We start from the raw sequence: 14,301 nt of genomic DNA, 5'->3' as shown, positions 1-14,301 counted from the left end.
AACCACCGGTTTGAGGTAGGCCTCCAACGATGACTATTTAAGGGAATCAATTGTTGTTTTATCTTTGTTGTGACTAGACCCACTGTTTAGTCAATTTAGTGTTCCTAAATTGATGTCATTAATTGTCAACCCGGGGCTCGTAAGCTGATGAAGTGAAGGTGTACTATATGTACTTAAGCAACCTCTTAGAGCTTTTGTCGTTTGGGGTGTTGTTTGTGGTTAACTTATCTTCCTAAGATGGAGTGATGATTATAGACAGATGAGTGCAAGTGTGTGAAAAGTGAGTTCTAGATGAGTGAAAGTGTGTGATTGGTGATTACTAATTACTTGTTGAATTTGTAAAGGAAAGGAACTTAAAAGAAATGAATAACTTGAAATGACTTGAAAGTAAATGACCACGTTCTAATGGCATTAGTCTCTACCCATATTGCTGCAAATAAAAGAAACAAGAAAATCACTTCAAGGACTGATGATAATGGTTATCTCTTCCTAACTCCCTGCTTCTACCACATAGTACTGTGTAAAACACGATTAGGAAGTAGCTGAAGACAAATCCAAGAATTGATAAAAACTCTAAATGACAAATTATGACACTACTTAAGCCTTTTCCATCATACTGCTTCCTACATATGTGATTATGTGTAACAGGTGGAAAAAGTATTAGTGCCACAAGCCAAGACTACTTAAAAACAAGCTGCAATTAATTAGTGTTCTGTTCTCTTGAAAGATAAGCCATTCATGATAAAGAGAGCATAAATTAGTTAGCATCCAACTTGTAAAACTAAGCTAAAACTAATCTAGAAAATAGAGTAAAAAGGGCAGCATTACGAATAAGACAACTGCAACTACCATTAGATATTAAAGCAAATACAACACACTCAATCCCGGGTGAAAACCTGCAAAGAAGCAAATCTGATCAGTGAAAATAAAGGCTGCAGCAATGAAAAGAAATCAAGCTGTACATAACTCAAGAAAAGGAAATGCTATATGTGAAATAAAGAAATTGCAGAAGTATAAACATGAAATACTTATACAAGGGCAGTCATGAACGGGGGCCCTCCATCCATACAACCCACAGAAAACTCAGATGCTTTAAAACTTCAAAACAACACTGTTTCCATTACTTCACATGCAGAAATACATAGTCAAAAGTGATGGAAAAGCTCTATAAAAACAGAGTTCAGAAAAGTGCTAAAATTCTCACAAGTTCATAAACTACAACAGCTAAAAAGTTAACATAAGCGTACGCAGACGCAAGTATTTATAGGCATCTGCAAGATGGCCTAATGCGTAAAGCATAAAACAGAAAATAAACTGAATATCATGCGTATTAAAGGTGCAGTGAACACGTCATATGCTTCATGGTCGAGCTGGAGGTCCTGGTCGTTATGGGCAATGAATCCAGCATTAGATCATGTTCCCCACGGCTTACAAAACACGGACAAGTCATCTTTTCCACCGACGTGACCAAACAGCTTATGTATCAACGTTAAGCTGCCTTTATTTGACCGTAACTTGACCCCTTTTGACCGGAGGTACAGATGACGTGGCTGGCTGAACTGATGGCACAGGAACCTCGAGCACATATATTCCAACATGCCCACGTGGCTCGTTCTGCAAAATAGCACGTGGAACCTTGAGATCAACAAAATGGCTGCGGGATCATCAGATGGCTGCGGAATCAGCAGATGGCTGCGGAATCAGCAGATGGCTGTGGAATGCTTGTAAGTATGTCAAAAACTAAATAAAACAGTCACCCATTAGCAAAGCTCACTTGATCATGTTTAATGACAACTAATGTAATGATCTGGGTGGAAAATGAGGCAAAAGAGAGAGAAAAGTGATGAAAATAGTAGGTAATGATGGATGATAAGGTGTAAAGTAGAGGCTCTACACCCACTCTAGGGCTAGAGGGGTTGTCTCTGTCCACAGAGGGAACACTTTCCTTTATCACAAGTTGGCGACTCCACTAGGGAGTCCTTTGTATGTTTTCTTCTTGTTTACTTTTAGTTTGCCTTTTGATTGAGTGTCTCTTGAATTTTGGGGGTTGAACCATCAGTTTTTTGGGTTACCTGGGTCAATCTGGGAATTCCCCTCACTATTTGGGAGATCAATCTGGTGTCATTTAGGTGTTTTTACTTTGTCTTTTGCTTAAGTAAGATTGTCACTGAAGATAGCCTAATTGTAACGACCTGCGTTCTCCGGCATGAAGTGCGATGGTAAAAGGTGTGAGCTACTCCAACTTTACGATGACTTGTGCGCATTTATTGAAGGAAGCTCCTTGTTTGTATGGCGTGGAGGAGACATGGAGGCCGACTTGGCATAGTAGGGGTTTTTGCATTGGAGGAGGGGCTTGGGTGAGGTCGGCTGGGCAAGCCATGACCTCCCCCTTCAACGCATATAAACTTGTGTTGCGTTGGATCATTTGGACATCACTCCATCGCTCATCACTCAACAAGAGAAGTGCGTGGGAAGGTGAAGGCGCAGCAAAAGGAGGGCGCAGATTGGTGATGCGCCCGTTCTTGGGTGAAGCCGCACGGAGGAACGCACATCTTGGTCTTGGGTGGAGGGCGTGGGCAGGGTTGCCCGCTGGTTGGAGAAGGGCATGCACAGGTTTGCGGCGCCCAACTTTGTCCGACGACTTGGCATGGGTTTTAGGTGACTCGGGGAGTGCCCGCCCGTCGTGCAAGTGTGCACGGACGAGATTTGGTTGACATGGTGAAGGCATCCGGATGGGCGGCCGGGTGTGGGCGCACCATGCACGTTGAAATGGTGGAGATGAAGGTTGGAACCGGAGGTCGTAGAGTTGGGCAGGCGGTACTACGTTTTGTTCACACGATTTGGGCATTTGTCAAGAGTTGGCAAGTGGGACTGCGTGTGGGCAGGTGTACACGGTTTAGGCGTTTGCGACCAAACGAAGAGCGAACCGGCGAAGACGTGCGATGAGGTGAACGATGGGTTGGTGAGTCGTGCGGCGACCGTGCGGAGGTGCCGACGAGCTGGGCAACCGAGTTTGCCGAAGTTGGAAATTTGGGGTTTCCTAAGGACTTAGTCTGTACTTTGTAAAAGTGGAAAAACTATATATATTGATATTCGGGCAGACTCATATTGCAGGGAGATGCCCCTCCTTTTATACTGTTGTGCATTTCACTTGTTTAATGCTGTTGATAATGAATGTGTATGGGTGTTCAATAGTATAAAGGCACATTAATAATACTTGGTAACAAAAATAAAACTAAGTATGGAATGTTAAGGCGTAGTCCACGAACATAAGTATTGGTGAAAAGAAAGTGTTCGGTGGTGTCGAACCTCGCTATAAGTGGTTGAAAGACTACCGTAGGTGTAGGGGCGTGAAACTAACAGTCATGACGATGTCACTGATGTTCTAGCTTTGTACCCGCGACTATTTAGCTTTCGTCTCGAGTTGCTAGTTTAATTCCCGCGACGACTCCTAAAATCGGACAATCTCTGAAAGCAGGTGTACTTTAGCTACTAGTATCTAGTTGTCAGTGTAACACCTGCGATGATGTATCTAGTTGTCAGTGTAACACCTGAAATGACATCTCTAGTTGTCAGTGTAACACCTGTGACGATTCCTATAAAGTTGTTTTTACAACTTTACCTCCTGAATCCACCAGTCTTGTTTATCTCCTGCTGTTTCCTCTCTCCCATCAGCTTGTTCTGATTGCTTTTGGTTAGGGTACTGTCTCTTTGGTTTCATCGAGTGAGTCTTGTGTTTTTAGACCATGTGACCTAGCTCTTTAGAGGTTTCTTCAAGAAACCATTTGTTTGGGTTACTTGTCTGTCCAAGGTTCATCCACGATTGTCTTATTGATTTTCTTAAGGCTTTTTCGTTGCTTGTTTTCTTGCTAGTTGATTTTTAGTGTCGATTATTGAACCAATTTTTGATATTGATTCGATTTCGTCACTACCAAGCATAGATCACAATTGTTTGGATCGATCAATTCACACTTGCTTGTTTGTCTCTTTAAATTCAAAACAAAAAAATTAAGGAATTGCATTCATTTGATATACGAAATTGAAAGTATATGTGCATTTCAAATTTTCATGTTTGAGAAATTGAAAAGAGAACTCTAAATCTTTCATTAGTAGTATCGATGCATCGTGAGATTAGTGTATTGATGCATTGTGTTTCTTAGTGTTTGCATTCGCTTGTGTTTTCTTGGGAATGAACTTTCTACCCTCCTTTAAGTAGGTGTTCATCGAAATAAAAGATGCTTTACTCATTCTAGTTGCATCCTATGGTTTTTGATATACATACGGTAGGGCTTGAAATCTAAAACCTAATTCAAGATCAACTCTAAAATTAACTGAATGAACTTAACAACACATTGGAACTTAACGCACATTATTTAGAGGTCTAGGCTAGAGACATGCTTCGGCATCATTAAGCCTAGTCACTATTGCTTTCGCTTAAGGTTGGGTGATTCCTCCTTCTATGAATTAATAGCTACCTAGTACGAACTTGTGCTCACAGTACCATCGAGTATATATCGGGAGACCCCACTAGGTTATCATCCTACATCCATAGGAAGCTGTGTCTGCTGCCCTGTGAACCATAACGCACCGAACACAACATTTGGGAACATTGACTGCCATACGGAAAGTACTTGGTCATTTCTCTTTCATTTGATCACCAAGGTGTATATGCAGTTTTACAGTTTGTCTGGTTAACCTTTTGCCTAGTTCTCTAGAGTAGTCACTTTCATTCCTTTTCGACTCCCTAAAAGAAAAGGATCATCTGAGCACTTGTCCTTTTAGGCTCATTAAACCCCAAAAGAGATAGAATCACCTTTTCATTCTTTTCTCGACTCTTGAAACATGAAAAGGTCAAGTTTTGTTCTTGTGTCATAAAATTTACTTCCCGCGAAATATTCCTAGTAACAGTTCAAGTTCTTGGTTACAGTATGAGTGTTTTCCGGGCTCATTCCCGATGGCAACTTTCCCCCAGTCTATTGGCCAAGGTCTTCCCCCAGATGGAAATCCTGGTTCATTTCCAACTTTTGGAAATGTCGGTGCTCCGTATATGGCAACATTGTCCTTGCCTGGGTTAACCATCAGTTTGCCTGTTTAGTTGTTTTCAACCTCGGTGGTCCCGAGTGTCATGACTCCTGTTCCACCGCCTCCTTCGTCTGAATCATGACATGATGATTCCAAGGTTGAGCCTACGCCTTCTTCCCCAGTTTCTTCATCTTCATCTCCCACTTCGCCTGGTGAAAGTTCCACATCTAGTAACCAGGAGACTAAGAAGAAGAAGAAGAAGATGAAGAAGAAGAAGAATTCTGATAAGCACGAGGCCACCCATGCAACTATTTCCCTGAGTACATCTCAAGTTGGAACACCTTTTGCTCCTCCGTGGAAGGTTAAGTTTCCTTGTAAATTGTGCAAGGGTGACCATCTTCTTCGTGATTGGCCTGGCATTCCTAGGATCCTATAAGTATGGTCTCATGATCTGGCTCATCTCTCATCGTCCTCTAAAGCTCATGTCAATGTTCAATCCTCAATTAGTAGTGGTAAGAAGAAAGGAAATATTTGATTCCCCTATAGGCTATGTGAATGCAACCATCCCCTTCACCTTTGTCCGCTCATGGATAAAGCTTCAGCTACTTTGGAAAGTCTTATAGCTTCTTCGTCTCCACTTCCAATTGGTTATCAGAGGATATCTTCAGACCCTCTCCTGGTTGACAAAGAGATTAACTTTGAATCTTCTCTTGTCCATCCTCCTTTTCGCGAACCTAGCTATGCTCAACCTATTCCTGACCAACCATTGGTCGAAAAGAGTGTCGACTTGGATTCACCACCTGTTGATCACTTTGTTCTGGAAGAGAATCATGATTATACTGCTCATGTTCTTCTCATCTCGTCAGATTCTCCTGAGTCTGAGAACGACCCTTCTATCCCTGCTAATTCATAGAGTCCTTCTTCGATTCCTGTAGAGCATGGGGGCAATCATATGATACCCCCACCGAGTAGTTCAGTCGTTTCCTTTGACTTGAGTCATTTGACTGCTTTCCGCCTTCCATCCTATGTGCCTTTCCAGATTACAATACATGCCTATAATAAGGCAGTACTTGGCACTATCTTAGATGAAGGTGCATCGGTTAGTCTCATGCCTTTCACTACTTGGAAAGCTTTGGGCTCCCCACAGCTTGTGCCGGTCACTCAGAATTTGTTAGCATTTGACGGAGGAACTAGTCAACCTTTAAGGATCCTTCCAAAGTTCCCTGTTACTTTGGGAGGCAAAACTGTCTATATAGATGTGATGGTTGTCCAAGATGCTTTAGATTTTAGTCTTCTCCTTGGTCGTGATTATATCTATGCCAAGGGAGCTATTATTTCTCCACTTTTCCATGTGGTTTGTTTTGTGCACGATGGAAGAACGGTGACTATTGATCTATTATCATTCTTTAGTCACCCGGTGCCTCCTGTACAACCATCATCCCCTATTAGTTCTTATCTGCAAGTAGTCCCCTCCTTGCCACAGGTCAATTATGTGGCTACCCGTTCCGTCTCTGCCTCTACTGATGTTCATGCAGATGGTCTCATACATCATGTACTAGGGGCATTGGAACCTAATCTGTCATTGGTGTCTAATGACATGTGTTTCTCCAGGAGCATGATTCTTCCATCCGGTGAAGATCTCTTGGGAGCCATGTTTACATATGGCCTATGAACAGGAGCCTCGAGGATGGTTCCTATCTTGTGTCAACCTCATTAAAAAATGAAACAAGGAGTTCGAGGATAGTTTTGATCTTGTGTCAACTTCATTAAAAAATGAAGCAAGGGCCCGAGGATAATTTGTTCCCGTCTCAACCTCGCTCACAAATGAAACTGGGCATAGTGAGCACAGTTCCCGAACTTGTGTCAAGATTATTAAAAAATGAATCGAGGAGTACGAAGATAGTTTGTTCCTATGTCAACCTCATTAAAAAATGAAACAAGGAGTGACGAGCATAGTTCACGATCTTGTGTCAAGCTCGTTAAAAAATGAATCAACGAGTTTTGAGGAAATTTCTTGATCTTGTGTCAACCTCATTAAAAAATGAAACAAATGTCCGAAGACCGTTTGTTCCTGTGTCAAACTCATTAAAAAATGAAACAAATCCCTTTTCCAAATCAAGTCTTTGATTAATATGTCATAAAACCCAAGTCGAGTCTTTCCATGATCTCGAAAGTGAACCTTCATTCCATCCACCTCGTTGAATGCAATGAAGCTTAGGGGGCATGTACCTTGATTTGCATCGTTATGCTGGGGGCACGTGAACTTATAACAAGCGTAGTTTTTCGTTTCAAGCTTGTGTAAACATGAAATTGAATCCAAGGAGAGTTCTCCATGGTTCAAGCTTGTGTAAAAATGAACCCATACCTAATTTACACCTCGTGATTGCTGTTTTTATCCGCTAAATTCTGCTAGATGAGCCTTGTTTGTTTTCATTTCATCATCGCCATCTCTTTGGCTGATCATATGCTTTCCATTGGTTGTTTTTTCCTTTCCTGAGGGACCGTAGCGACGAGTGGTTTTATTAGCCATCCTCTTGACCATTACATGTTTTGAGCAATTCCACCATTGTCGGAACCAGTTGCTACCCTTTATACCACTCGTTCCTCTAGGACGAGTCTCCTTTAAGCTCTTTTATGACTCGTAAAAGATGAAAATATTGCCGAGTTTTTCCCTTTTTGACTCGTTTACTAGATAAAAGGTGGTCCACTTTCAGCTCTTTTCTGACCACATAAACATGAAAAGATCACCGGACTTTTGCCGTTTCGAGTTTGATATTGGTTATGAAACAACGTGTCTTCAATCATTTTTTTTTACTTTTTCAAATCGGGACCACTAATTACAAAAATTACTCCTTGGTCATAATGGTCAAGCGGTTCTCTCGAGTATTTTTTTCTATTTTTTCGGGCTCGATGGACACAAATTTACGAAAAAGGAACCCCCTGGAGTTTTCTTTTCCATGTCTTTTTCAAACTCTCTAAACATGAAAAAGACTCTGAGTTTTACCTGTGTCGAAATCATTAAACCCTAACGACAATGGACTCGTCACCATGATGAGACTCGAGCTTCTCCTCCCTAGGGCTCGTTAAACTATCACTAGGTTGGATTCGTCCGAAGGTCGAACTTATATCACAAGCATATGCTATCCCCTTCAAGCTTGTTTTTCAAAAATAATTGGGGTACTCGCCAGTAATGGTGGGGGGAAATTTGGAAGTCGTCATTGGCTACCTACGACAGCTAGTCACTCTTGAACATCGACACTTTTTCTTCTCGTCGGGTTGGGATATCCTCACATCGTCATTGGCCTTCCGGGGTTTTTTGGGTTTCCATTTTGCCTCATTCTATCTGATACATGTCATCTCTGTCAGACCTCCAATCCCTTGGTACCAAAATAATGCCGCATTCCGGAGTCGTGTCGCCGATATGTTCAAGAGTATAATCCTTCTACAGTTTACACCCTTAACCTCCTCCTCTGATTCTCTATTTCACAATCTATTGCTTGTTCCTTGTCTCGTGTCATTGATGGGGGAAACATTATGACCCTCCTGCGATGGATCATCTCCTATCAACATCAGCTCATTATCCAGGAGGTGGATCTATAGATCCCTTTTGGTACCTTGGAGCTTGCATGCCTCAATGGCAAGTTATTCGCGCCCGACGATAGACTTTCATCATTGGTCTTTGATTGGGTGATTCCACGAGTGTTCGAATTCAGCCCATTCTTCACACTTAGTGGATTGTACTGGCCATACTTTGAGATCCATTGTCATTATTAGTGGTTTCTCTCATGCTTGTTAACGATTTTCATTATTGACTGGTAATCAAGCAACTTTCTATCATGCTTGACTTCAACACATTTGTTCGCATGCTAGAATCTGTACTAAGATCAGTTAGGGTTTCTAGACCCCGGACTAAGCTTACATATGTTCGGGCTGTGTGGATTGGTTCATGATTACATACATGACCCTTTGATTGGATGGCTATGACCATACCTAAGTCTTCATGGATGGTTGCGACCATACCTTTATCATTATATTTGGTTGTATCAACTGGGTGGTTGTGTCCATACCATAGACCAATTTTCATATGTCTTTTCGATGGCTACACCCATGCCTAGACTACTTGTATTTCACTATCAGAGATATCAGTTGTACTCCTACCTGTAGGTTCTTCAAGGTGGTGTTCCAGTTCAGTCATGGTTTCGTAAAGCATTTCACCCCTCCCACTCTCTCGGACTTCATGCTTTAGGGGGCATCTGTTACACAGTAATTTGTCATTGTTCTCGTCTCAGTCCCTCTGTTGTATCATTTATAAATACACATATCCATATCTTCCCACTTATGCAAAAAGATTAAACAATGCTCTCTGATGCTGAAGAACTGACCCTTTTTCCTAAGTTTCTGCATCGTTGCTAGTAAACCATTAAAATCCGCGACGATTCCCTATCATGAACTGTATTGTTGCGACGTCAACGCATGTGTACACTTGTTTCCTGCGACGGAATTTTAGGGCTCGGCGCAAGTCTTCCAGATTCTTGTCGTGACGATTGGTCTGCATGCAATGCCTCCTTGCGATGTCGTCGTTGATCCTTAGTTCATGACTTGCGACGATCTAGAATTGGTGAATTTGTTCAAACAGTTGGCCTTCTGGGTGTTTCTAGAGCTGGTTGTTGGGTCAGTTTGGGTCACTTTTCCTCCTCTGGGATGGTGGTTCCGCCTCTTGTGCAACCTCCCTTAAGGATAAGCTCCCTCTCCCTCATTTCATGGAGACTTCTTCTCCTATAAAATCACTCACCATTGCTATGATCTGCTAGTTCTTTAGTTCTTTTGTTGGGAGATGCTAGTTTTGAGTTTGGTTTGAAGCAAAGTAGATAGCTTTGGTGTGAGTGTGACAAGTGTGGAATTGTTAATAGTTTGATAATAGGTTTTGGAGTATCTTAGCTTTGCATGAGGGCTTGATAGAGAGAGAGAGAGCTATTGTCCTATTGGGAGACCCATTCTTAAGAGTGAATGCTTGAAGGAACATACTGACTGGACCCTCCAAGAAGACTTGTGACGTCAAGGCATGGTTGTAAGTTTTCTCTTGTTTCATTTTTAATACAATCAATGACGATTTCCTATATCTTGTGTATAATCTACTTGATAGCTTGTGACTCCTTGACTTTATAAGTAAATAGATCATTATTGTTCTTAGTTATGTGCTTTGTTGTTTTCTTGTGGTGTTTTAGGTTGATTGCTCATTGAGAAGAAAGAAATGGAAGTTGGAGCAGCGTAATAGAAACTTCATCAACCACTGGTTTGAGGTAGGCCTCCAACAATGACTATTTAAGGGAATCGATTATTGTTTTGTCTTTGCTGTGACTAGGCGCACTCTAGGGCTAGAGGGGTTGCCTCTGTCCGCAGAGAGAACAATTTCCTTTATCACACCTTGTAAGGGTAATAGATGTCCAGAAATAAAAGACAAAGAGAGGCATGAGGCTCATGTTTGATGTCATGGTGGGATATAAAGAGGATTCATATGCCTACAAATGAATGTAGCATGGGCACCAAGGTAGAAATCGATTGCTAATCTAGGGCACCTATGAAGGGTATATTTTACCACACAAACTACGACATGCAAAAAGGCATGGTTATTGTTGCAACTTCTTAGCGTGAGACCTAAGGCACATTGAAATGATATGGGAAAGATCAAAAAATGTAGTGGCAATATAAATGTGAATCCTAACCCAAATCCTATTTTTAAAACTATACCTCAAGTCATAATGAAACGTGATACAAAATTCATGTTCTTTTCCAATAGAGAACCAAAAACTCCTTACATAATCATTAGTAGCATGATAATATAGTGAAACTAAATTAAAAATACCCCAATGAATGAAATACCAAACAAAACTACATTAGAAATACCCCTAAGAATGAATTTGAATATATATATATCTATATATATATATATATATATATATATATATATATATATATATATATATATAGATATATATATATATATCTATATATATATATATATATATATATATATATATATATATATATATATATATATATATATATTTACAATAAATGTATATTACAATGTTTTTCCTTTTGGGGAAAAGTTTACATTGGTTAAATTGGGCAATCCTTTAAAGATTGTGTCAAGGAACATATAGATGACACCAACCACAACTGCATTGCTAAATATTTCATTGTTGAACATTTATTTTAGCTCTAATGATTTATTTTTTACAAATAAACTAAAACCTTGGCCTTAGCTATTTGTTACACCTCTTCCATTATCCTTGATCTAAATATGTGAACTTGAAGATTTTTAACAATTTGCAAGTGAAAATTATGTGTTTTCGATAGAGGATCAATTTACTAAACACTAAAAGTGAATTTAACCATAATTTATAGCCAAACAAAGACAAAATAAGCATATAACACATATTTCATTAAATTTGGAAGTTTTTTATTACAAGGTCTTCAACTACATTCATTCTTTTGTAAATTGCCATATTAACTTGATTCAACATTAAAATAATCTTAGTAATCTCAAACCAATTAGAAATCATGAATGGTTCAAACATGGGGTTGTTATGTGCAATAGTATCAATACACAATAGGAGTGTGAAATCAAAAATAAATTACATTTATAAACTTATATGAATACAAATAACTAAATGAAATTCAATAAATAACTTCCCATTCATGTCCAGTATCAGCAGTGATTTTGTCTTCAAGTCATATTGGATTCTAGTAATGAAATTATTTAAACCACAAATAAACTATTTAAGAATTGAAAATGACAAAACGCTAATATGGATTGGAAAGTCAATGTCCTATGGTGCAAAAATATTAAATACAACCATTTTTTACCCATCTCTTTAATGAGTCTAGATGGTCCACTTAACACATAATTTGTTAATTAATTATTCCATGTTTTATTAAGAAGAGAATTTTGTTTTGCATAGAATTTTGTTTCAAAACAATACAATATGAGATTAATACAGTCTTAATAAATTACGTGATAGACAAATAAAAATCAATAAATGGATTCCTTATTAAATTAAATGAGATGAGATGATTGCATATACAAATAGTTGATTTAAGAATATATGAAAAAAAAATGTGTTAAAAATTGAATACCCTACAACTTAACGAGTAGTATTCACTTATGAGCCATCACCCATTAGCCTAAATAGTCAACTTAATACTTATTATCAAGAAATTAAAAGACTTATTTTTCGAAAAAAATGCATCTGATAATATATGGATTTTAGAAATCACATTTATATACTCATATTAATGGACATAACTAAGTACAATTCAATAATATATTTCTAGCTCAAGTGATGATTTCAGTGTATTTAAAATACGAATTTACAAAAAAATGACTTTAAATAATGAAATTAGATGCCTTACAATTCAAAAAGTTCAATGACATAATTCATCCATGATTGTGTCTAATCAAACCTTGATTAAATCCACTTATCAATTATTATCATCATATATATGTTTTTTTAAGAAATGCAAAATTATTTAGAATACATTTTTATCTCAAAAATTACATATCACATTTATGCACTCATATTAGTGCATTTTATATGTAAACAATGAATAACTCACTTTGTACATTGTTGATTTTCAATATGATATGATTGCAGTTACAACCATTAATTGATTCAAGCATATAAATTTATGAAAACTATCGATTGAGAAATCACATATCTTATGCTTCAAAAATATCAAATCATTTACCTATGACACATTTCTCATTAGCCTTACTAGTGAATTATGCATTGTGAATAGTGAATATTGCACATAACATTTATCAAGTAAATTATTAAAATTTCTTTAGTAAGAATATCACCTTTGTTTGCAAGTATTTTATTACAAGGCCTTCAACAACATTCATTCGTTTGTAAATCATCATATTAACTTGATTCAATATTAAAATAATTTTAGTAATTTCAAACCAATTAGAGATCATGAATAGGTCAAACATGTGGTTGTTATGTACAATAGTATCAATACACAAAAGGAGTGTGAAATCAAATTGTTAGAAGAAATTGATTTAAGCTAGATCATATTAATATGGCAACTCTAACCCCCTTTCCCCCAACCTACAGGAGATTTGTTGATTGAATGATGGTGATGTGAAGATCTTATTATAAATGACAATGATAAGTGTCCCTTGCATTTCTTTGAAACTAGTCTACTAAAACCTTAGTAAAATGTTCTTGTGCTCAATTTCCTACGGTCCCTATGTGCCTTTATGAACCACTAATGAGGGGGTCATCATTCATCTTCATAGCATGCAGACATCCACTTTAAAAGTTATACATTGTTGATCTAGGTATTTCAAGAAAGTTAGGCACCATTGATCTATCTCCACTCAAATCCAAGTACATCAAATGAGAGTTCTTAAATGGGTATTCAAGTCATTCCATTATGATGGACAATGTCAAAAATTGAAGTAAACAAGAAACTTTAGTGGTGACTTCTTGTAAGTAGTGGAGGCAAGGGTTTTCAAATATTAGCACAGTTGATGGCAGTGTGGATATTGATCTCTCCTTGTCAACAATGTCAAAACCAGTAATAGTTTCAATGTAATTTTAGTGTTAACCAACTGTATGGAAAACCATGATTGATCATTACTTTCACTAAAAAGAGAAAATGATAACCATTTTTAATGGGGAAGAAATAAGTGTGAAACATAACTCATGTATTTTAATTGAAATTTATATAATTCCCCGTGTTCTTTAATTATTAAATACGTAATGTAAATACAAATAAATTATAATTAAGATATTGATTTTGAATATTAAATATGTATTAAAAGGCATTCATCTATGACACTTGATTTTTCATGTAGTCTGAATAAACCACTTAAAGTTTATTATCAATTAATTCTAATTAGTTTTGTATAAGATATATCTTTACTTACATTAATAGCTTTATTTCAAAAATAAATTACAATTATAAACTTATATGAATACATATAACTAAATGAAATTCAATAAATAACTTTTGAGTCTTGTTGGATTCTATGAGATTATTTTAAGTACAAATAGTTTATTTAAGAATTGAAATCTACAAAATGTTAATATTGATGGGAAAAGCATGTCATATGGTGAAAAAATTTTAAAGGCATCCATTTATGGCTCATCTCTTGAATGAGCTTAAATAGTCTACTTAATGCTCATGGTGAAGTCATTAATCCATGTTTTATTAGAAAATTCATTTTCTTTACGTGGTTTTTTTTATTCTAGAAATAGCAATTTC

This window comes from Pinus tabuliformis, chromosome 3_1 (assembly GCF_031772625.1).
Source record: "Pinus tabuliformis cultivar Carrire ecotype Pingquan chromosome 3_1, CPIR1, whole genome shotgun sequence".
Lineage (NCBI taxonomy): Eukaryota > Viridiplantae > Streptophyta > Pinopsida > Pinales > Pinaceae > Pinus > Pinus tabuliformis.
The sequence above is the reverse complement of the archived record's forward strand: the minus strand, read 5'-3'. Positions refer to the sequence as shown.